The sequence below is a fragment of the Leptinotarsa decemlineata genome, unplaced genomic scaffold (assembly GCF_025532065.1).
Source record: "Leptinotarsa decemlineata unplaced genomic scaffold, Ldec_3_MD MMD2_tig00001019_RagTag_RagTag, whole genome shotgun sequence".
Classification (NCBI taxonomy): domain Eukaryota; kingdom Metazoa; phylum Arthropoda; class Insecta; order Coleoptera; family Chrysomelidae; genus Leptinotarsa; species Leptinotarsa decemlineata.
Window position 1 is genome coordinate 5,450,497 of NW_027412557.1, and position 23,806 is coordinate 5,474,302.

General features: G+C 32.9%; 1 protein-coding gene and 1 long non-coding RNA gene across 4 annotated transcripts in view; one reads left to right on the forward strand and one right to left on the reverse strand.

Moving 5' to 3' along the window:
- Positions 1–23,806, forward strand: part of Epac (Exchange protein directly activated by cAMP) — a 757,111-nt gene that overhangs the window by 455,692 nt on the left and 277,613 nt on the right. The gene's annotated exons all lie outside the window — the stretch shown is intronic.
- LOC111511613 (uncharacterized) lies at positions 12,497–16,035 on the reverse strand. The gene is made up of 2 exons (XR_012465458.1): positions 15,866–16,035; positions 12,497–12,987 (listed from the first exon to the last, which is right to left on the reverse strand). It is a non-coding gene; the product is annotated as an uncharacterized lncRNA (long non-coding RNA).

Sequence of the window (23,806 nt, forward strand, 5' to 3'; positions counted from 1 at the left end):
ATGAGACCATTAAAAATATTGTGAAATTCAAAAAGAAAGAATTTTAATTCAATGGCTTTTGGTAAATTGAATATTTTAGATGCTGGAATGTTTGTACTGTATTTATGTGAAGATTTATGAAATACTGTAGACACAATAAATGGGTCGTTTCTTATCGAGTTTGGGAAACATCTGAGAGCAATTTCGGGATCTATAAATGACTTTGTGAAACCAGAGTCGATCAAAATTTTAATACTGTATTCTGGAAAAACAATATATGACAATTCACTACAGTTTGACAAGTTGAATGAAATTATTTGGGGGTTTTTCAATTGTTCCGAGGCTCCGAATGAAAATTTATATTTTCATTTTCTATTTGTTCTGCATTATTGATCATTCGAATTCGACATTTAAGAATTAATTTCTTGAAATTCGTCATATTCATTATATTGGTCACTATTCATGTATTGATCAGTCTCAATATATTGATTATGTTGATCAGTATCAACATGTCGGTGAATTTTATTTGTTTCAGTATTGAATAATTATTCGCTTACAAAATTTCTTGGTCCGCGATTTTGAAAATATGAATGTTGAACAGTATTAGGATTTCTTGATGATATATTCACTGAATTAGGTTAAGATCGAGTATTTCTAGTAGACTTACTCATTGGGGAAGGTCTTGAGATTCATTTTTTGGTTCAAATGCAATAACATTTTTTGGTTTGAATACTTGTGCATTTGTAAAATATTGTTGTGGTTGACCTCTAGGTCTGTACTGTATTTGATCTGGTTGTGATGGAAAGTCCGTTTGTTTGCGAAGAAAGTTATTGGGAGCGTTTGAGTTGAAGGTATTATTATATATTTGAAAAGGTTGTTGAGAAATATTGGTAGGTCTTTGAGGTTGATGCATTCTTTGAGTTGGGTTGAATTTTGTACTGTTTCTATTAGAAAATTTTTGAAAATAATGTACATTTTCTTCTTGTACGACATACTGTAATGCTTCATTAAATGAATTAGACTTCATGTATCTAATTGTAGTACCTAAAGGTTCTATGAGCCCTGACAAAAACGTTTTGAGAGCTAAATTTTGGTATAAACTTCTTTTAAGTTCTTCAGTGGCATCTGTAGTTCTATGAACAAACAACAAAGCAAATTCAAGACATTGAAGCATCTATCGTATAAACTTTGAACATTTTCATTATTAGACTATCCCATCATTACAAGATCTCTATTGAAGCAAATTTCATCTCGTTGATCAGAAAAATTTCTAGTAAGAATATTTTTCAAAACTTTCCATTATTTCGCATCTTGAATGTTAACTAACGTTTTGGCATTGCCCTCCAATTCGAAAATAATGGAATTTAGTAAAAGAAATATTTTGGAAGTTATTGGAGTTTGCATTGTCGTAAAACTGAGTTGAAATTGATTCGTTAACTGCAAGGACTCTTGTGAGGTCATTAGGGTTACCATTAAATTCAGGAATGCAGTTATTAGGTTGATTTATAGAATTGGTTGTATGTGTATGGGTGGTTTGGCTAGAACTGGGAGTTAAAAGTGAGTCAGTTGAAGGCAAATTTAAATTCAAATTTTCAAGATTGTTGATTGAATCGTCAAAATACATGAACAATTGTACTTACAAAAGTATGAAAGCGACTGTGTGCATGTTTCGTACTTATCCTTCTATAAGGCCGACGACTGGTTAAGCGAGTATGTCTTTTCCAGGCAGTTGCTCCTTGCAAATTTGAGCTAAGTTGGTTCAAAATTTCGATGATACGCTCCTTGACAGGTTGGGTGTAGGTCTGCGATAGACTGGGTGATCTGGTATTTGAGAAGCCACTCCGAAACAGAAAGTCAAAACAGCGATGCACCAAGTTGATATCAGTACGAGAATCAGTTGATCGTAGAAACGAAAATTGCACGAACGATTCGAAACAATTCTAATAATCCTACCACGACTGTGGCCAATATATCAACGTACACGCACAGTCACTTTAAAAAAAATATATTATTATTACAAACTGTGAAAATTCGAAATTACAGAGATGTTGACTGTATGAAATCTAGCAACTGACTAATTTATAAATGAAGTTGAGTCTTCAGGTCGATTCAGCAACATCAGCATAAAATGACGTTAGCGATGCTGGATAAGTTCTTGTCCTTCAAGGTGGTACGATGTAATTACTGTCTTATGTCTTTAACGTCAGGGTGATCCGTTGAACAACATCTCAACCTGGCGATTCGACAACATATCGAGTTACACTTCAAACATGTGATGGATATTTTGAACAAACGAGAATCACGTTGAAGCGCAATGACGATTAGATCAGTTGAGTACGCGAATTAGTTCAAAAAAGTGACAAGCGACAGTGAACACGTGAAATAAGCATGAAAATTAAGTAAACTGATCAAGGAGTAGTATCCAGTTAATTCTGATGGAGTTATTAAATTTGAATAAGATCGCCTAATAATTGGAAAATAGCGCATTGACGTAACACTGGTAATACTTCATAGCCTCACTAGATGTATTAGGTATGTTAGGAATCACGCTCTGAAAGGTAAGACCTCATTAGTCCTTAGCTCCCACAAGTTTCGACTTTTGAAGAGTTGTCGTTCGTAGGAGGCGAAAGCAGTTTAACGAAAAAGCAAATTTTAACAAATTTCAACATATCCCGCTTAAGTAGGATATTCAACTTATACACCACAGTTACGATATGTAACCGTAGAATGCTGCATTTTAGTAACTTCTGAGATATATTAATGCATGGTCAAAAAAAGGTTGAAAGCGTAGGAAAAAATATCAAATCATAAAATGAACAACGATAACCAATAGAAACTCGTAGTCGATAATATTTTGTAGATAATCGATTTCTCCTCAGGAAATTGATTGCTCTTGTCTGTACCCAGACATCTGCATATATTTCGACATTGTTGATTGTAGAAAGTGGTCTGCTTCTTCTAGAGCTCCTGGATATTGATCTTTTCCAGCAATAACAGCAACTCGATAATCGAGTTTCAATCGTTTGCAGTTTGGATCTCAAATTTCTGGAGGCATTTATTTGCCTGGAAATTCAGCAATGATATTAGATCTGTAGCATATATGTACCTCTTATGTGGTAGCCACTATATGCGAAATAATAAATCATTATTATAATTAAATTGGATACTTTTTTTACAATGCACATTTTAGAATATCTGTCAAATCCTTATAAAAATTGGTACAATAGTCGTTTTAAGTATTTAATCTCTTTTATGCCTAAACAACTGAACGGATTCAGATGAAACTTCACATAAATACAGCTTATACATCAGAATAACATACATGCTAATAATAATATTATAACGACAACTATTAGATATAAGTCGGAAAAATGCTTGCTCCCTGAGAGCTATCTTGGAGTTACATGAAGTTAGAATGTTCATCTTGAATAGTTCTAAATGAATGTCCACATCTTATGTGGTAGCCACTATATGCAAAATACTGAGCTATGAATACAATTGAATTGAACACTTTTTTTACAATGCGCATTTCAGAATATCTGTCAAATTCTCATGAAAATTGATACAATTTATAGTTAACATAACTCGATTCTCGAAATTACTCATTACTTAGTACAATGGGCATATTTCTTCAGCTACTGTATTCTTGAAGTAAAAATATAAATTACTAGCTGTTGCTCGCTCTTATATTAACGTACAGCCGGAGTAACTGAACCGTTTTTGTCACCGTATTGGTGTCAAAAATCAAACAATCCTCTTACTTTTGGTCAGAGAGACATCCATGAGAGCCCAAATATAGTCCACAGTTTTATCGTAACACTGAATGTTAAATAAGACTTGCATTCATTGTGAAAACCATTGCCGGAATTTTCATTTCATGTAGATAATCGATATAATCTATTGTGACAGGTGAATCATCTATATTTCAGCTTTTCAATTGTGAATATTATAAAAACAGCAATCTGATTTTTCCTGACCTGAAAATTACTAGAAATGAGAATTATTTCATTTACAACATTGTGTGGAAGGAACTATGTTTCGACGGCCTTCTTTTCTACTTAATACGTAGAAGTTCCTTCTTGAGGATGATTCGACTGAATCATCCTCGGGAAATCTATAGAAACTCATATTCAAAAAACTGCTAATGAAGGTCACATCCTTGCAAAGCTTCGCCGAATTCAGTCATTTGTAACATCCGTTGTCGTAGATTGAAACGGGTTACTTTATTACGTAGGAACTAAATCATGGGCTGCCAGAACTCAGCGGAGAGAGATGGTAGGTAAATATAAATCCACTTGGAGGATAAGTGTATTGTTTCTTCAAACACGCCAAGCTTATGATGATTACAGGCTTATGGCCCAGAAGTATACTTTTAGGTACACAGATATGAATGTAAGCAATTTATGATTAAACTTAAGGTGTGGTAAATACTTGGTTTAGTCTAGAATTCGCAAATTGTGCCGCAATGTTGATTCTAGGTCGTGCGGGAGTGTGTAATACATTGTAATACGTAACAGGAAATACCTTACATGCATGGGATATGGGAGAATAGTCTCCAGCAGCACGAACCAACCCCTGTACGCAGTCCACTCAGGCAATGATCTTTTCTGATACGGTATTATATTCTGGCAACATGGATAGGAATGAAATGATCAGTAAAGAATTAGATAAATTGAAAAAAAGCGAATTAATCGAAATACTAACAAAACGAAAAGTGACAAGTGACCTCAAGTTGAGTGAAAACACCAAAAAAGCTATAGGCCTGGAAGTAGGTGAAATTCTCGACACCAAGAGTGAATTCGAATCTTCTCCGAACAATGCAGAAGTAGGGTTAGACTCGATAGAATCCCTGAATTGCGAACTAAAGTGTGCCAAAATGGAATTAACATACTTGAGACGTATTATTCTCGAGTTAGAGAAAGCAGTTGTGGACAAAGATTTGATAATAAAATTGTTGAATGTTAATAACTCCAGCTCTGCAATTCACAATGTTGCCACTGTGATCTTACCTTCCGGAAACTCCCGAATACAAAACACAGAAAATTCCAAGATTAGCCAAACGAATGACAACGTACATCAACCAAGTGGTTCAAAGGATAAAGTGAGCTATACAGAGGTCGTGAAGAAGCCGACCAAACCGACCGAAATAACTAAGGAGCATCTGAGCTCCGCAATCAAAGAAGCACAGGGTCAAGCAACAATCACGACATTATCTACTCCAATCCCAAAAGACAAGGCAAGCCCACAGTGGACAAATGTCACCCACAAAAATGAAAGAAAACAATTGGTAGTAGGAACCAAGGTAGGTGATTCTGGTACGTCCCTGAAAGGAGTTCCCAAGCTTGCTGCACTCCATGTATCAAGAATAAACCCAGACACAACGACGGAAAATCTCAAAGAATATTTAACACCCAATTTTCCAGAGGCTATCTGTGAGAAACTACAATCCTTGCAACCACAGAAATACTCATCATTTAAGGTAACTATGTATGACAAACACTTCAAAACCGCGATGAACCCAGCAATTTGGCCGGAGGATGCTGTTGTCCAACGTTTTTTATACCGGAGAGGAACGAAATCCCCGACAGTATGACCACTAACTTAAATATTTTAAACAATGTTAATTCTCTAAGTGATGGGGGCATCGAACCTTCTATCAGATTATTACATTTGAATATACAATGCCTCTCAAATAAAATAGGAGCACTAGAACTTTTTCTAGAACAAAATGAATATAGTGTTATCTGCTTGAGCGAACATTGGCTTACTGAGACAAACTTAAAAACTGTAAATTTATGTAAATATACCCTTTCATCCTGGTACTGTAGGGCAAACACTTTGCATGTGGGAGTGTGTATCTTTTTAAAAAATAATCTAAAATACAAAATCCTGGACCTCAGCTCATTCTCTAGCGAATTGCATGCTGAGTTCTGTGGAATTCTTTTGAGCTCATCTAACATAGCTGTAATATCTGTGTATAGATCGAGTTGTAAAGGTAATTATGAAGTTTTTATCAAACTGTTTTGTGAGATGATGGAACATTTATCAGATAAATTCAAAAATATTATTGTCGCGGGAGACTTTAATATAGACCTAAACAAGGAGAATCATGGAAAGACATATTAAAATCTTATGATCTCTCAATTAACATACTAGATGTTACTCGAAGGGCAACACCAAAATCGACAAGCCGTATAGACAACATACTCACAAATCTCGTGTATAATATCACGGATTCTGGTGTCATTGACATTTGTATCTCTGATCATCTAGGACAATATATTGATATTCAATGCAAGCACGATGCTGAATGTTCTCGAATCTCTAGACCTGTAACCAAAAAAGGGCTAAATAGAATAAAAAACAGTCTTGCAGAAATAGATTTTCAATTTTTTTACACTACAGACGCACTCGTAAATGACTTAGCTGAATTTCTTACAAACAGCTTACATAATCTAGTATGCAAGTTTCTACCGACGAAGAGAGTGAAAAACAACAATAAAACTCCTGTAAAATTTTATAATGATCACCTGAGAGAACTGAGGAGACAAGTGCATGCAGTTAAAGTTGTGTCTGATTGCACAGGTACCACAGAAGATGAAGTTGCTTATAAAAAGCTCAAAAATCACTATCTATCGGAAATTACCTTAGCAAAAAAAAGAATCTTGCAGCAACCTCATATCAAATTCAGAAAATAAAAGTAGAGACTGTTGGAAGCTAATAAATTTCGAAAGAAACAAAGCAAAAATAGGCAACACTGAACATAGTAGTAATTTATCAGCAGATGAGTACAATAATTTTTTCTCTTCAGTGGCTGACTCTATAATTAAACACTTACCACAGAACAATCATTGTGTTATCGATTTTTTAGATCGCACCTCGAAACCGAAAGATTCTAAACATGAAGTGTGATCAGCAATTAAAAGATTAAAACATTCTCCCAGCTTTGATATATTTTGCCTAAATAGCAAAATCATAAAAGAAGTGGGGGATAGTATTGTGGATCCATTGACAGCACTCATTAATTTGAGCTTCGTGGAGGAAGTTTTCCCTGATATCTTCAAAATATCTAAGGTAATACCGATATTTAAAAAAGGCGATAAAGACCTACCCGACAATTATAGGCCTATTTCAATCATTCCAATTCTAGAAAAAATTATTGAAATGATTTTAAAAACTCGTTTAAATTCATTTTTTGACAAACATAACACAATCCATGATTGTCAATTTGGCTTCCGTACTAATCGTTCCACAGTCCAAGCAGTAAGCAGGGTGGTAGAAAAGATAATTGAGGGTTTTGAGTCCTGTGAACTAACAGGTGTTACGCTGTGCGACCTCTCTAAGGCCTTTGACTGTGTTTCCCATCAGCTACTGTTAACAAAGCTAGAACACTATGGCGTGAGAGGAAGCCCACTTAACATTTTCAAATCTTACCTATCCAATAGACTGCAATGTGTTTCTGTCAATGGGGGTAACTCTGAACAAGCAAGTGTCCAATACGGAGTACCACAGGGCTCCGTCTTAGGGCCACTATTGTTCACCATATATATCAATGACATATTTAACTTCCTCTAGCCAGATATGTGTATTGCTTTTGCGGACGACACTTCTCTGCTCAGTTCACATCAGAGCTTCACTACACTCAAAACATACATGACAGCCACGAAATCTAAAGCAGAACTCTGGTTTAACACAAATCAACTGAAAATGAACAAAGATAAAACCCAAACCATCACATTCTCCTCTAACAAAAATCTTACCAATGGGTCAACTGCCAAACTGTTGGGAATAATACTTGATGACGGTCTTAAGTGGAATAGCCACATTGATAGTTTGTGCAATAAACTGTCCAGTCAGCTATTTGTGTTACGCAAACTTAAAAAAATTGTCAGTACTGATGTACTGCTTATCTCATACCACTCCCTTTTTCACTCTCACATATCCTATGGAACCCTGCTGTGGGGTAACTCCACTCAGGCTATACGAGCATTTCGACTGCAGAAGAGAGCACTGAGAATCATCGATGGAGCACGTTTTGATGAATCATGCAAGCAAATTTTCATCAAACATAAGATAATGGCACTACCTTGTATGTACATATATCAAACTCTCATTGAAATTCATAAAAATAAAGAAATGTTCAAGCTGAACTCTGATTTTCACAGCTATCCAACACGCAGTGGCTGCCAGCTGCGACCACTAAAGTTGAGATTGAAATCATCACATTCTAATACATTGAATCTCAGCCTCTACAATAAAATTGATATGAATGCAAGATGTCTTGGTTTGCATGCGTTCAAGACAGTTATTAAAAAAGCACTCATTGAGAACTGTTTTTATTCCGTTAGTGAGTATCTGGAGGCAATATCAATTCAATCCAATCAATGCTGATGCCCCCATCGCATATATTTTTATATATATATATATATATATATATATATATATATATATATATATATATATATATATATATATATATATATATATATATTTTATTTCTTTACATAATTGTATATTTTTTGTCTTTGTCTACTGCGAATAAGTATGTGTTTATATAAATCACGGGATGTTTCAACACTCTTTGTAAATTGACGTACTACCCATGTATATTGTGCATATCGTAGTCAATAAAGCATTTCTTTCTTTCTTTCTTTCTTTCTTTTCCATGCAGATAACTTGCTCCTCGGAAGACCGTAATCAGAGATATAAGGGGTGTAGTGGTCTAGCCTTGCGAGAGATACACCACGATATAGTTCACAATATCGACTTGAGGTGGTAATAAGAAGGCCTAAAATAAGGTTAAGGTTTAGAAGGATATACCCTTTAGGGTAGTTTCGGGAAGTGGGTTCTTACCGTAGTTGTTATGTGGCCTGAAGATTGGAATTTGACAGAAGAGAACGGGTACCTAATAAAAATCCCCAAAACTGTGGGCTAGTTATTCCTTTAGATAACCCAAATACAGTTATTCCCGTATTGAATATTTTGGTTTTTTCAAATCCACAAAGTGATGAGCTCAAAATTCTTGCTCCAGAGAAGATAACCAAACTCAACTCTCATTCCCAGAGAAAAAACCCTTTTCTTTTTCCTTTTCTTTTTTTCTTTATCAACGTTATTCAAGGTCGAATTATTCTGATTGTCTTTAGGCACAAAAAACTGAACTGAATTGTTTTGAATGTTATACAGGTTGGATGCTGTGCATAAATATATGATTTCAATACATTACTTTTCTGTTATCTTATAAATCTGCTATTGCATTTTTGAAACCGTAACACATTGTTATTATGAACAAATTTTTACCCATTAGTAGAAACAGAAACAGAACACAATCATGAATTTCTTTTCAATATTATATTTTTATCTTTCTCTTTTTAATGAATTTGACAATCAAATAATACATACATTATGTAAGGTTTGGTCCATATGAGTTTGTCTATTCGACTCTTCACTGCAAACTGTAAGGTTTTATTAAGGCTCATACCAGGGTAACTTAAACTTCACCTTCTCTATGAAGCCGATCACTTCGATTGGTAGATAACCTTTCAGGTTCAGCGACGAGGAAAACTGTGCCGAATATAGAAAACCTGATCCGAGTAGCGGTTGGGAAGGTACAAAGTATGTGCGTAAAACATTGCAGCGTAAAACATATCGATTGTACTATTTGATGTTAGTAACCTAATTTATGTCAAAAATCAAAACCACTCTGATTCTTGCCCCTGTGAGTTCATTGCTTTTGAAAAATGAGGCGCCATTATTCCACAACGTAGAAAACTCAAAAAAAAACATTTAATTTTCTACTTCATGGAACTTCAAGAAGAATTTCATAAACTATGAAACATGAACACCAACAATGAAAGAACTTTTTCGAGGTGGTGTCGTTACTCCGGTTTCCTCAATACAGGCCGTTTCTTTTATCATGTGGCAACATTGCTATATTCTGAACCGTAACAGATACGAGGACGATTGAATAGGAAAAAAGGTAATTGTCATCGGGAACAAAACAATGGTCAGTCAAAGAAAATTTACTATCGCCCTTTTCGAGTTATACGGGGAAAACAAAAATACTGTTTTTCGTTTTTTTCGAATGGAATTATTATTTCGGAAAATATCAAAAAATGGAAAAATAAAATTTTATTGTATTCGAAGTGTACTATGACGATATAATAATAAATATTCGATAAAACGTTTCGTGTCAGCATGACCACCATCAACTTTATTTTAAATACGGACCTGTCTTTTTTATTACAGATATTGATGAAGCGATAAATTCACAATCCAAGGGTATATCACATTTGATATTTTTATAGCATTTCATTTGAAATAACCACCATCATCAGTGACAACAATCAAACAAAGGAACGATTTATTTCATCATGACCTTTTGGGAAAAATGGAACCAATACAGAAAATCAAAGTTACATGGCAATCTACATTAAATGCTCGATTTGGCGACCTCTTTGTTGAATGCACATAAGTTGTCGGTCCAGACAATTTCTGTGGCAATTTTCTAACATAATAGGTGTAATACTAATACATGGATATCTTATTTTTTGTTTGAGATGGTCGATATCTGTACTTGGTGTTGAAAAAACTTTATCCTTCATGTATCCCCAGACAAAAAAATCTAAAGGAAAAACATCTGGGGAACGAGCTGGCGAGGTAATTGGTCCATTGTTTCCAATTCATTTTCTAGGGAATAGTGCAACTAAAAGTTCTCTCACTATTGCTGCATTATGGGAAGGAGCGCTGTCCTGTTGAAGTTATTGTATTTCATGACGGATATTCAGTGGCAATTCATCTAAGTAACCATCGAATTCATTGAATAGAAAATGAAGATACATTTCATCATTCAAATGATCATCGTAAAAAAAGAGCTAAGTATGTTTGTTCCCATAATTCCCAACCAAACATTTACTCCGATCCTTTTTTGGAAATTGGTTTTCCTATGTGAATGTTCATTTGTATTATTCCACCCATAATGGACATTTCTGTTCTGTTAATCAACCATTGTTGGTGAATTTTGATTCGTCCGTCCATAGTATTTTTTTAGGAATATTTCCAACTTCCGTATTTCTACGTCTTAACTACTTCGCAAATCGTACTTTCCTTCCATAATCTCTTTCATAGAGGTGATGACCTTTGCTTATCCTGCAGCATTTACTTCAAAACAGTTCTGGTGGATTTTACAGAAATCCCCATTTTGTGGGCAATTTCTTGTAAAGAACACTTTTGATTGACATAATTTTTATAACTGGCCAATCTTAAATAAAAAAAACTGCGTAAATCTGTATGACGTAATATTTGCTTACCCATAACATTTACGAGTATTTGATTCCTCACACTTCCAGTAACCACATATTTTCTTGTTTTCTATCAAATACACCATAGTCTCTCAAATTTCTTTCAAATCGTTTAAACATTTAGATGTTTCGAAATACGACGATTCTGGTATAGCTCAACAAAAAAAATCTATTTGATTTTGCATAACTAAATAGCATATCAGTCCTTTCATCATTTGAATACATCTTTGATATGTTCATAAGCGTCTGACAATTCTCAACAGATAACAACAAACGCATTCATTTTTCCTGCCATAGAAATCAAGCAAAGCCTACGCGTTTAAGATGGTGAATAAATTAAGATGCTATTTGATCACATCAAATTATACATTGATCAAATTTCGGCCAAAAACTGATATTTTCGTTACTTCTAGAATTGAGAATTATAAAAATATTACGAATTATAATTGATTAGGGAGAAATAAGCCTTGAAAGAGGGATTACGGCAATACAAAATTTTCCGAAACGAAAAAATACGATTTTTCATTGTATTAGGGTACATACATGTCGAATTCATTGGGTTTTCTGAATTATATTTTGAAGGAATTGAAACAATTTATAAAAGAAGTAACGACAGGGCCGTAATTTAAAATTGTTGTCACTGATGATTGTAGTTATTTCAAATGAAACGCTATAAAAATATCAAATGTGATATATTTTTGGATTGTGAATTCATCGTTTCATCAATATCTGTAATAAAAAACACAGATCCGTATTTAAAAAAAAATTTGATAGTGGCCATATTGACACGAAAAGTTTTATCGTATTATTTTATTATTACATCGTCCTAGTACACTTCGAATACAATCACATTTTTTTCCATTTTTTGATATTCTCCGAAATGAAAATTCCATTCGAAAAAAAACATTTTTGGTTTTCCCCGTATAACTTGAAAAGGGCGATAGTCCTCGTGAATTTTCTTCAACCACTGTATTGTTCCCGATGACAGTTACCTTTTTCTCCATTTAATCGTTACGGTTTAGAATATAGCAATGTTACCCTATGATAAAAAGAACGGCCTGTATTTTTATTGAATATCAATTTAGTAAAACTGCAATTCGCTGTTTGAGGTCATCAGCGATGATACTTTTATTGCTTATAAAATACCGATTACCTCATATTTATGAGAAAAACCAATAATAATCTTTTCGGAACAGATTCACCAAGAGTAAATAAATGAATCAGAGGTGAAATGAAAATATATTGAACTTCTTTTTGAGACTTAAAACACATGCATTTCAATAGTTTCGGTTGAACACATTATGTGATGACGGTACATAAAAATAACATGCTTCTTGGAAGGTCACTTATCTGGACAACCCTTCTTTATATAATCATCCATAGTGGATAAATTTTTCTGTAGATCACCTAGACATGGAGTGAATAATTCCATCAGGTCACTCAAAAATTTTGAAGAATCACTTTTTATTGAGTCTTGATTTTGAAGGAGTAGTTGCCTAAATGACGAGAAGCATTTTGACAATCCTTCTTCTTTGCAAGATTTTGTGATCTCTTCAATTATTTCCTTTAGATTTTTGGAACTTTCCAATACCTTCGCCAGTTTCTCTCCATTCATGCATTTCGGAACAGTTTTCCGTGATTGTAGGGAGCTTATCTCAGATTTTAATTTATGCATGCAATTAGCTAATCGGTTGTCTTGACAGTTTACGAACTGAAAAAAAATCATTTGATTAAAATTGGAAATTATCATTCGAGACTATTGAAAACTGGAGAGAGAGCCATTGCTGATTCAATTGCGGTTGGCTTACTTCTTTACTAAACCTTAATTTCATCGAAGAAAGCTTTTTACATTCAATGTCAAAGTTTGGCTTTCTACTTCTCCATCTTGATACAAACAAATGTGGGAATCTTCCAAAGAAAGGAAGGAAGCAATCAATTTCAAAAGAAGTAACTCTATACATACAGTGTGTCTCACTTCTTATGGAAACACAATATTCGAGGTGGAACGATGAAACTCTCAGGACTGATGAAAATGCTCAAAATACACCTACAACCTGAATGGGGTTGGCCAAAGTGATATACACTGTCCGCCACTCACGATGGAACACCCCATTTTTTGGGAAAACATATTAGGGGGCAAAATAGGCTCAAAATTCTTTCAGATTCGTGATCAGGACTACCAACTCAATACGAATACACTTTTTTTCTGAAAAAATTTCAGACCTGAAAAATGCGAATTTGTCTCATCGTTCCACCTCGAATATTACGGAAGATACGAGGGTGTTTCCATAAGAAGTGAGACAAATTCGGATTTTTCCGGACTGACATTTTTTCAGGAAAAAAGTGTATTCGTATTGAGTTGGTAGTCCTGATCACGAATCTGAAGGAATTTTGAGCCTATTTTGCCCCCTTATATATTTTACCGTAAAAATGGGGTGTTCCATCGCGAGTGGCGGACAGTGTATATCACTTTGGCCAACCCCATTCAGATGATAGATGCATTTTGAGCATTCCTATAAGTCCAGAGAGTTTTATCGTTCTACCTCGAATATTACGGAAAATACGAGGGTGTTTCCATGAGAAGTGAGACACACTGTAGACGTAGATCATGCAAAGAAGTAACTTTCAGACACAGACTGAAAAAAAAGGTTTCTTGAAACAGCTTTTTTCCATTTAAACATTGAATTATACGAAAGAAAAATACTCTCGAAGCAAATACTTTTATATGAACGCTGAATTATACAAAAAAACATTTTTTTTCAAGAAGGACAAGTAGAAAGCCAAAACCTTTTTTTCCAAAAATCAATCTCTCCTTTCAATTTATTTTTTTGTAATCATATATGTGAAATGTTTTTTTATGTGCATTGACAAAAAATTTACATAATGCTTTCATAGGAATCACACGTGTTAGGAATCACACGTTAAAAGATAAGACCTCGTTAGTCCTTAGCTCGCACAAGTTTCTCAACTTCTGAGAGTTGTCGTTCGTATGGGGGCGACAGCTGATTAACGGAAAAACAGATTTAAAACAGATTTTTAAACAGATATATTTTTCTAAATTGAAGGTCTACAATTCGAAATCAAATCAAGAAGTTAGTAGAATCCGAATTTTCATCAATATTCATGTTTGAAAGATGTTAATTGACTATTGGAACATCAATAGAAAAGCGATCTGAGTTGGAAAAAATGTCATTGGATTAAATATGGAATAGAAATTGTGTTATTTAATAAATTAGTAGATTGATTCAATGTTCAGTTCATTTTCTCGTTTTTGAACATGTTATTGAAAGCTTGTTTCGTGAATTTTGTTTCAGTGATAATTTATTTTGAATGAACTCGATGATATTTGTAACATTATTTGGAGAAGATTATTGTCACATCAAGCTCTTTGTTTCAAGTATCGTAAAAGTTATGACACACTTTATCGACATTTTTTTGTGAAACGAATTACTTAGATAAAGAATAAGGAATATAATTGAAGAATCTACATGAATTTCATTGTGGAGTTCAGAATTGAAACCGAACGATATTCATTCAGAGCATACCTACTGATATTATAAATGCGAATGTAAGTTTGTTTGTTACGGTTTCACGCAAAACTACTCAACCGATCATCATGAAATTGTGTACACATGTTCTTGGAGGTATTAGAAGTAACATGGAATACTTTTTATTTTAAAAAAATATTTTTTATGTAAGGTAAAAAAATTGCCAAAAAATCTCAAAATCTAGCTACTTTAACGTCATCTAGCATTCCAGTAATGAAATTCCAACCCTTAGTACCATAATACCGTGGCAGTGTATTATTCACAGTCACGACAATATCCAATCGAATCCAATCCGATTGACTATAGTTTCAGTTGTTTGGAATTTTTCTATATTTATTGTAATTTTTTTCTGTGATTTTTATTTTTAGGTTATTTTTATTACAGTGAAATATATTTTAACATTTGTTGTTGCAATTCAATAAAGCATATTTTAAATTTTCGAAACTTCATCGTATGTAATAATTTTTAAAAATTGATAATCCCAGCCAAGCAATAAAATATAGTTCTCATATTGATTCATTTCTATTGTACTGATACTTACTCAATGGCATAAATGCGAGCGAAGCCGCAAGTGAAAGCTAGAAGTTATTGAAATCTATAACGATACATATTCTCCAATCAAGTTCGTGTAAAAGTTGTCTTGAAGTTTTTGATAACTATTTCGTCGATATTATAAATGGTCATCTTAAAAAACTGCTGTATGGAAAGATAAAAAAAATATATGTTTTTTTTTCAGATATACTTATATCCGACTTAAAAATTGAAAAGTCAATCAGTTATATAGAAAAAAAATCTACACTTGATAGAAATTTTTTTGTATTCCCAGGAACGATATATTCATCGACAAAAAGCCAAGAGGCTTCCTCTAGTGAAATCATTATATATATTTAACAAATTTCATTCATCTTCCTGAAGTATATTTTGTTATAAGCATTTTAGTGTTTTAAAAATAATCAAATTTGAACGCATTTCCTCTATAATTTTACCTGTAATACAATTCTTAAACACTACAATTACATTTTCACCAAAAAGAGTTTTTACCTGTAGCACTGCGATGAACGCAAAAACTGCTAATATTTTGTTCATATTTTCACCTGATTAACGAAATGAACCAACTGAATGTCGAGTGGGCTATGACAGGTTGTGATATTTTCCTTTTTATCTATTTTCAAGCCAAGTCATTAAAATTATCAGCAGCAATTTCAGCCAGAAATTGAAATAGCTACTCATGATTATGAATTTTTCCATATCTTTATCATTCATAATAACTTAACGATAGAGGTAGTTAAAGCTTTCTGACTAACAAAAATTATCTTTTATTCTAATGTTATGACAGAAATCCTTTTCCTTCAGAAAATCAAATCACAAAATAATTCTTATTGATATACGTCCAGAATACATATTGAAGTGAAATAGCTTTGGATCTCTGAAAAACTGATTGAATACCATATTCTCAGAACACTCAGATATTCGACAAAATTATGACGAATCTCTGAATGTGATGAAAAAAATTTATTTGTATAGAAATGTGTTCTAAATGAAAAATGTCCCTAATAAGTAGGGTAAAACCGGGATAGATGCCCCAGCGGGATACATGCCTCATATCCTAAAAAGCTAACTTCCCGAACTCGTGGCTAAGAATTAATTCTATAAGTAGGAGTCGCAGTCACTCCGTACCTCAGTTATCCAAAAAACATATATAAAATAGATTATAGTTTGAGGTTCATAGGATCAGTTTAAACACCTAGGTTAGTTTATAATATTTTTGAATAATGAGTGAAACACACTTTTTGTACGTTTCATTATTGAGTTTAGTGATTAGATAGAGGACGAATCTCCTTTGATGTTCGATGTCAAAGCTTAATTTTGCAATATACTTCTTTGGGGAGCCTTGTTCTTTATTATTTAAAGACTGAATCTTCTGCCGATCCCATAAAAAGCTATTTTGTAAGGAAAGATGTTCTAAACATTTCCTACTTGGGCTCTGGTTTCAATTGCAATATGTATTTATATTAAATGCAGGAATATCTGTTCTCGCACAGCATACTAATCCCAATAGTTGCCTTTTCTTACAGTAGCAACACTTGATCAAAGGGCGAAGATGAAGATAAGTGAATATTTGCGTTACTGCTGAGCTGGTTATCAAGTTTATTCAAAACGGTACAGTAGATAGATAGATAGATATATTCGTTTATTCAACTATGTTACATAATGTTTGTAGCAGGTCATATATATATAACAGTCTAATTCTCACAAATTCTGAACACATTTTTAGATATAAAAAATATATAAAATATAAATCAATAATAAATATAGCATAAACATACAATTTAAAAAAAGGCTAACAATATCGTAAATCTGTAACAAGAATTCTATAACAAGATTAACAAGAAACTTCCTCTCCTTATATATTATTATTATATACAAATATAATAATGTCAAAAATCATTTTGTAAATATTCTTGTACATTGTATCTTCAATCATGTATTATTATCCATGATCATAATCACATAATTAAAAAAAAATCGATGATGAATAAATAATCTTCACAATTTCTTTATGATGATAGTTCAATAATTATCATGGATACTATTATTAATTTCCATCAAGTAACAGGTTAGTCTATTCCTAAAATGTGTTATTTATAGTTGTAGAGATTTAGTATATGAAATCTGCTGAAAGATAATGGCATATAATAATAATTTACTGTGAAATTTGTCTTTCATCAAAGAAAAAGAATTTCATGAAAAAAGGGAAAACAACATTCCTCTCTATCAACTTAAAAAAACTAAACCAATCACTCCACTTCCCCTATGCCATCGATGAACTACTGTAGTAATGCATTGATGATATTTTTATTTTGTCAAACGGAACAAGTGAAGGAGAGAGAATAAGGAATAAGCTTGAAATTATTCTACGAAAATTGATTTCTAAAACGCTGTATGAAAATGACAATATACTTTTCAAAAACAGCTTCAGTATTTCACAATTTTAAAATTCAAAGGGTATATACAAACAGAAAACCTTTGTTTGAAGGTGATTGACAATGTTTCATGATGAATTTCACTAGTTCGGACTTCCATTGTCTATTATATGAAATGATTTGAAATCCCTGAAACAACTAAAAAAAGAAGAAATAAAAGAAATAAAAATGAATAGCTGAAAATAACAATTATATTAAGCAAAATAAACCTGAAATGAAATAATAGTGAAATAAAATACAGTAAAATAGAACAAAATAAAGAAATGAAAAAAGAAAATAAAAATAAAAAGTTGAGAGATTCCAAGTCACGTTAGTTCACGACGTTCCGATTGTTAGTACCTACAATCGTCTTCGGGTGATGACTGTCACCCATATTACAAAAATATTATGGCGGAACTAGTATATCTCGTATACCTTTGAAGAGTTGATATACCGAGTATTTGAAATTCGACTTTCACCACTGAAATCTCGAAAACTATAGTTACAAAGTTACAAAGACTGTAAAGTTGGGGCAGAGTTGTACATTTATGTGACCCACAGCGTAACCAACAAAATGTCGTTTGGGAAATGTAAAATGTTTCAAATGTTCCGCCGTACAAGTGTCACAGACACGTGTCACTTCAATCGATCAAGATGTTAATTGTGGAACATGTTGTGTAATAGACAATGTATACTCTGACCGCAAAACTGTACTTTTTGACTTTCTTCAAAGCACAAAAAATAAAAATAGTTTTGACAGTTTAGCGAACGAAACGTTTGTAACTCTGAAAATGCCTTGATGAAAGAGAACTGGATAGACCTCCACTAAATTTCAAATTTCAATGATGGTTTTGAATATTTCTGAAATGTATCCTTATATTATTTAGATTTGAATTTTCCTAAAATTTAATATAAAAGTAATAAATGTCCTTCCAAAAGTTGGGTTACCGAGAAAGTGAAAATATCTAGTGAAACATTAAAAGACTTTTTTGTCCTTCAATTAATTCAGTTAATTCCTATTCATGAATATCTAATGTTTCTTGAGATACTAAAGACAATAATAATAATAATTACGCTTCAAAAAACTTCAAGTGACTTTCCATTTGCTTTTTATGTATTTTTGTTTTATTTTGTATCAAATTTAATTTATTTTATTTCATTTCTGACTATTCCTAGACCTTTCCTCTCAAAAAAATATATTATTATTATTGGGTATATCTACATAATTCTTCGAAGTGTTGAAATTCCAAACAACTTTGTGACTCATTCATAAACTCTATCTATGACTCATTAGTGCCATACCTTATCACACAATCCCCCAAAATATTTTGAATAATCTCAGATAAACACAATCATTCTGTTAATTGATTTTGGTTATTGAACTGTGCGGATTGTCATATTGTCAAATAATTTTTTTTAATAATCACTCATTATTATCAAGAATAATAAAAATGAAATGACAATTCCATAAGTGGAAAAATAATATTCATTACGTAATGATATGCACGTTTCCGTTTGAGTGATGTTTGTTTTGAGAAATGAGTCAGTCACATGAGCTTCGCTCTAAAAGAATACAACTAGTAATAAACTAGATATTTACTTTTGTGGTTAAATAAAAAATCTCATATATCCACCTAATCCTCTTTTACGTTTTCATGCGAACTACTTCAGTACAACACAATATATAAATGTATTTCATATAATCTGAATGGAAAAAAATGTTTGTTAATGAGATCCATAACTTTGCTACTAACAGGAGATGTTTTTCAATTGTTGAAACTATCTGAACTAACCGAGAAATGTTAGATCTATGACATCACGAATCAAGTGAAACAGTATCCTGCATTATTCAAAAAATATGAACACTGAATTATACAGAAGACACTATCCTCTACTCAGTATTCCAAACATTCGTTATGAAATAAAATCAGATATCATTCACAGGAGTTCTACACTAAATGAATGGTGAAAAAATTGGACTTACATGAAACACTGTCATTCTCACTGGTAGACATCGATGTTTCGCCGTAAGACACTTGCCTTAGGGCTCTTCAGTACCAATCCGGATAACATTATAGAAAATACACACAGTTCATTCATGAATTACGATATTTATGTCACGGAATAAGTTTGATCTACTATTTGATTAAATCCCAGCCAAGAGGAATCTTGTTTATATTGAAAGGGTTATATTTTTAGGAGTGACAAATTTTTGGGAAAAAAAGTTTATGGCTTTCTACTACCCCATCTTGATACAAAAAAATTTGGGAATCTTCCAAAGAAAGGAAGGAAGTAATCAATTTTAAAACGAATAACTATATACATGGATGTGTAGGTCATGCAAAGAAGTAACTTTCAGATACAAACTGGAAAAAAAGCCCTCCTGAAAAGCTACTTATAAAGATTGAATTACACGAAAGGAAAATTATTTCCAAACAAATACTTTTATATGAACACTGAATTATACAGAAGACACTTTTCTCCACTCAGTTAGTATTCCAAACATTCGTTATTAAATAAAATCAGATATCATTCATAGGAGTTCTACACTAAATGAATGGTAAAAAAGTTGCACTTACATGAAACACTGTCATCTTCACTGGTAGACATCGATGTTTCGCCGAGACACTTGCCTTAAGGATCTTTAGTACCAATTCGGATAACATTATAAGAAAAAACACACAGTTCATTCATGAATTATGATCTGTATGTCACGAAATGAGTTTGATCTACTTATGTCATCGATGACATTGTAATGACATTCATTTACCTATTTGAATAAATCCCAGCCAGCTCTATTTCACAAATCGTCAATCTTTTGTCTCTGAATAGAGACTTCGTCAGGACGAAGTCTCTATTTTTAAATATTCCAACTGGAGCGCCAGCCGCGGAGGAAAAGACGCCTTCATTTTTCATCACTGTTTCTCCGTACCGGTATATTTTCGGAAGCTGAAATTTTGTGTATAGGTTCATATTTCAAGGTGTAGACATACAATAATAAAGAATTTTTAAATATTCTACCTGGGGAGCACCTCTGGGAATTAAAGGGGCGCATCAAATATGAAAATTATCTTTTCATCACTGTTTTTCCGTACTGCTATATTTTCGGAGGCTGAAATTTTGTATGAAGATTCGTTTTATCGGATTTTTGAATATTCCAACTTAGGCGCCAGTCGCGGGGGAAAAAGGCGCGTACATGAAATGAAGGTACCTTTCCATCACTGTTTCAGGTGGGTGAATTTATATTTAGTATCAGCATTGCACTCGTGCGGAGCCTGGGCTCGATAGTATGGTATATAGGGCATAGAGATATCTACCCTATATTGGTTATCTACTCATATAGTACCGTTCAAATGTCATGTTTCAATCAATAATTTTACTTATTCCGGTTCAACCAATTTAAAAAAAATCTTGATTTTTTCAAAATAACATCCTGAGTTTCCCATCAAGAGTATTCAATGAAAATATTAGGTTATATGTGTATATACAACATCGAAATCTCCGCAAATTCATTACACAAGTTCCTGTTCTTTCGGTATCAATAGTAATTTGTTTCATCATCAATGAGTAATTTAACAGACTTTTTTGTTTTCATAAGAAACATGTATGTTATTCAAAACTCTTATAATTCAATATGGAAATTCCAAAAATATTAGTTACTTTCGATGGCGAATAAACGTAGTCGACTCTGATCATTTTCCATGAGTGTAAAGTCATTACAGAAATCCGTTTTCTTCATACTCCTGGTGAAATTGGTTTCTTGACGATCTAGTGATTTGACTGAAATTCAAATCACTCATAAATGTTGATGGAATTTTTCGCTGCACAAATTTATTGTTGAAAATAACGAATTAATGTTATCGATAATATGTATAATATATCTAGTATTCTTGAAAATTGCTCTCCAAGGAGGGTCCATATGTTTAAGAATATTTTCTCTACGGAGGACAACCTTTAGAAGTCTAAACTTGCACGTGCTAAGAATTCTTACAATTTCAATTTTTCTTCATAACAAAATACTTTTTGACTGAGTCATTCTTTGAAGTGTGGATAGTTGAATAGATCAGCTTTTTGGCATTTTTTTGGCATAACTTATGAAACGTCCGATATACAGGGTGGGCACCCCATTATTGGAACAAACCAATAATTTTTTTGTAAATTTCTCCATTCCATTATATTTATATTGTCAAAAGGAAATTATTTTGGATTCTACAAGATCAAAAAAATGTGACATATCGGAGTTGTAATTTTTAAATGGAACACCTTGTACTTGATTACACTTTTGAATAGGTCAAGACAAAAATAATATGATTTCATAAAAGGTACCATGTACCTAACTCTAACCGTTTTCGTGTTATTGATTTTTTTATGAAAATGCTAGGTGCAATTGGAAACCAAACTTCGAAATGTATAAAAATCATCCCTTCGAATCCTGACCAAGCACAAAAGAGGTTTACATTGAACAATATGTTCAAAAATCATTGTCACATTTTATAATTTCGGATAAAGGTGACTTTCAAATAGAACATTGTTTTTTTTTTTTAGTATAGTGATCAATTTTATGGCATCTGAATATAGAATTGTGTGGAATATCATTTAAAAAACTTTAATTCAATGTCTTTATGGAAACACGTTTTATATCCCTTTTTTTCATTATAGTTAATACTAATGATGAATTCAATATGCTTACAAATTAACTAACAATACTTACTTGTTGAAACTAGTAACTAGGTTTATTTATTTATATACAATCAATTTAATTATTACATTTCAATTTGAATTATTTACATAATAATGAATGTGTATGCCCCGTCGAGAAGATATAAGGGAAATTTATGGTGTGTTATTTCTACATGTCGTCTGCTTCTCTAATAACATGTTCAAAACATTTTCTCTATTTTTAGAAATCGATATTGTTCAAGGACTCCTTGAAGAGTGTTTTCACATTTTTTGTTTTGAATCTCATGTTCATTTTTCAACCATACTCTTATCGAACGGTATGTTTTTTTATCGAAGTCACTCTATATCTGCTTTTCTCCCTGCATTAGTTGGTATTTTTTCAACCTTTTTAGAAGGATGACTTGCATTATTCATCAGAATGACTGCGTTAGGTGAAATGAGGTCTAACATCTGCTTCGAATATCGTTAAAGCACATCGCCGTTTATATCTTCATGGTAATATCAGGAATGCTTTGACTTGAACATCAATAAACCACCCTCAGCAAAACCATCCGCACATATGGATAGAAATCCGTCGCTTTCCTCCTGCAAAAGGTGACTTCAATCTGGTGACCATACTTCTGAAATTGCTTGACGTGAACTTGTAATGTGTCTGTCTTGCCACATCCTTCTACGTTGAATAAAATTTTGTTCAGATGATAAATTTTTCCTTTCTCACATCGAAACTCTCGTATCTGCTTTATGTAATGTCTTCTCCAGCAAATAATTTCATCATTTTCATAAGAGGGCGATTTTCTGTTTTTTTTCTCAGATGAAATTCACTTCCTTCCTGTACTCCACATTTTTTCTCTGTCCATCTTTGGAGACATACTTTGGTCGTATTTCAGGACTCCCAGTAATTTATCGAGGATCAGCATTCCTTTCTTTAAAAACAAATTAATGTAATGTTTTTCCAATTGCAATTTCATTAGTTTTTAACGACACGAGTAGGAGATTTGAGCCGGTTCTAAGCCTCCCCCCACCACTATGACGTATTAATTGCTTTTTTATTGGTTGTTGTTTGGTGAAGTCACTGTGATGTGACCTTGAAGGGTGTGGTGTATGGATCTTTCAGAAATTTTTTCCCGGTTCTAATCCTCCCCCCACCAATATGACGTGTTATTTGCTTTTTTTTGTTGTGCAGTGAAGTCAAGGCGTTGTGACCTTGAAGTGTCTGGTGCATGGATCGTTCAGATTTTTTTTTCATATGAGATTTTGTGTGTGTATGTGTGTGTGTGTGTGTTAGAGAATGCACGGTACAGGGTTTCATCATGTGCTTGTTTGTCTATGTACAAACATA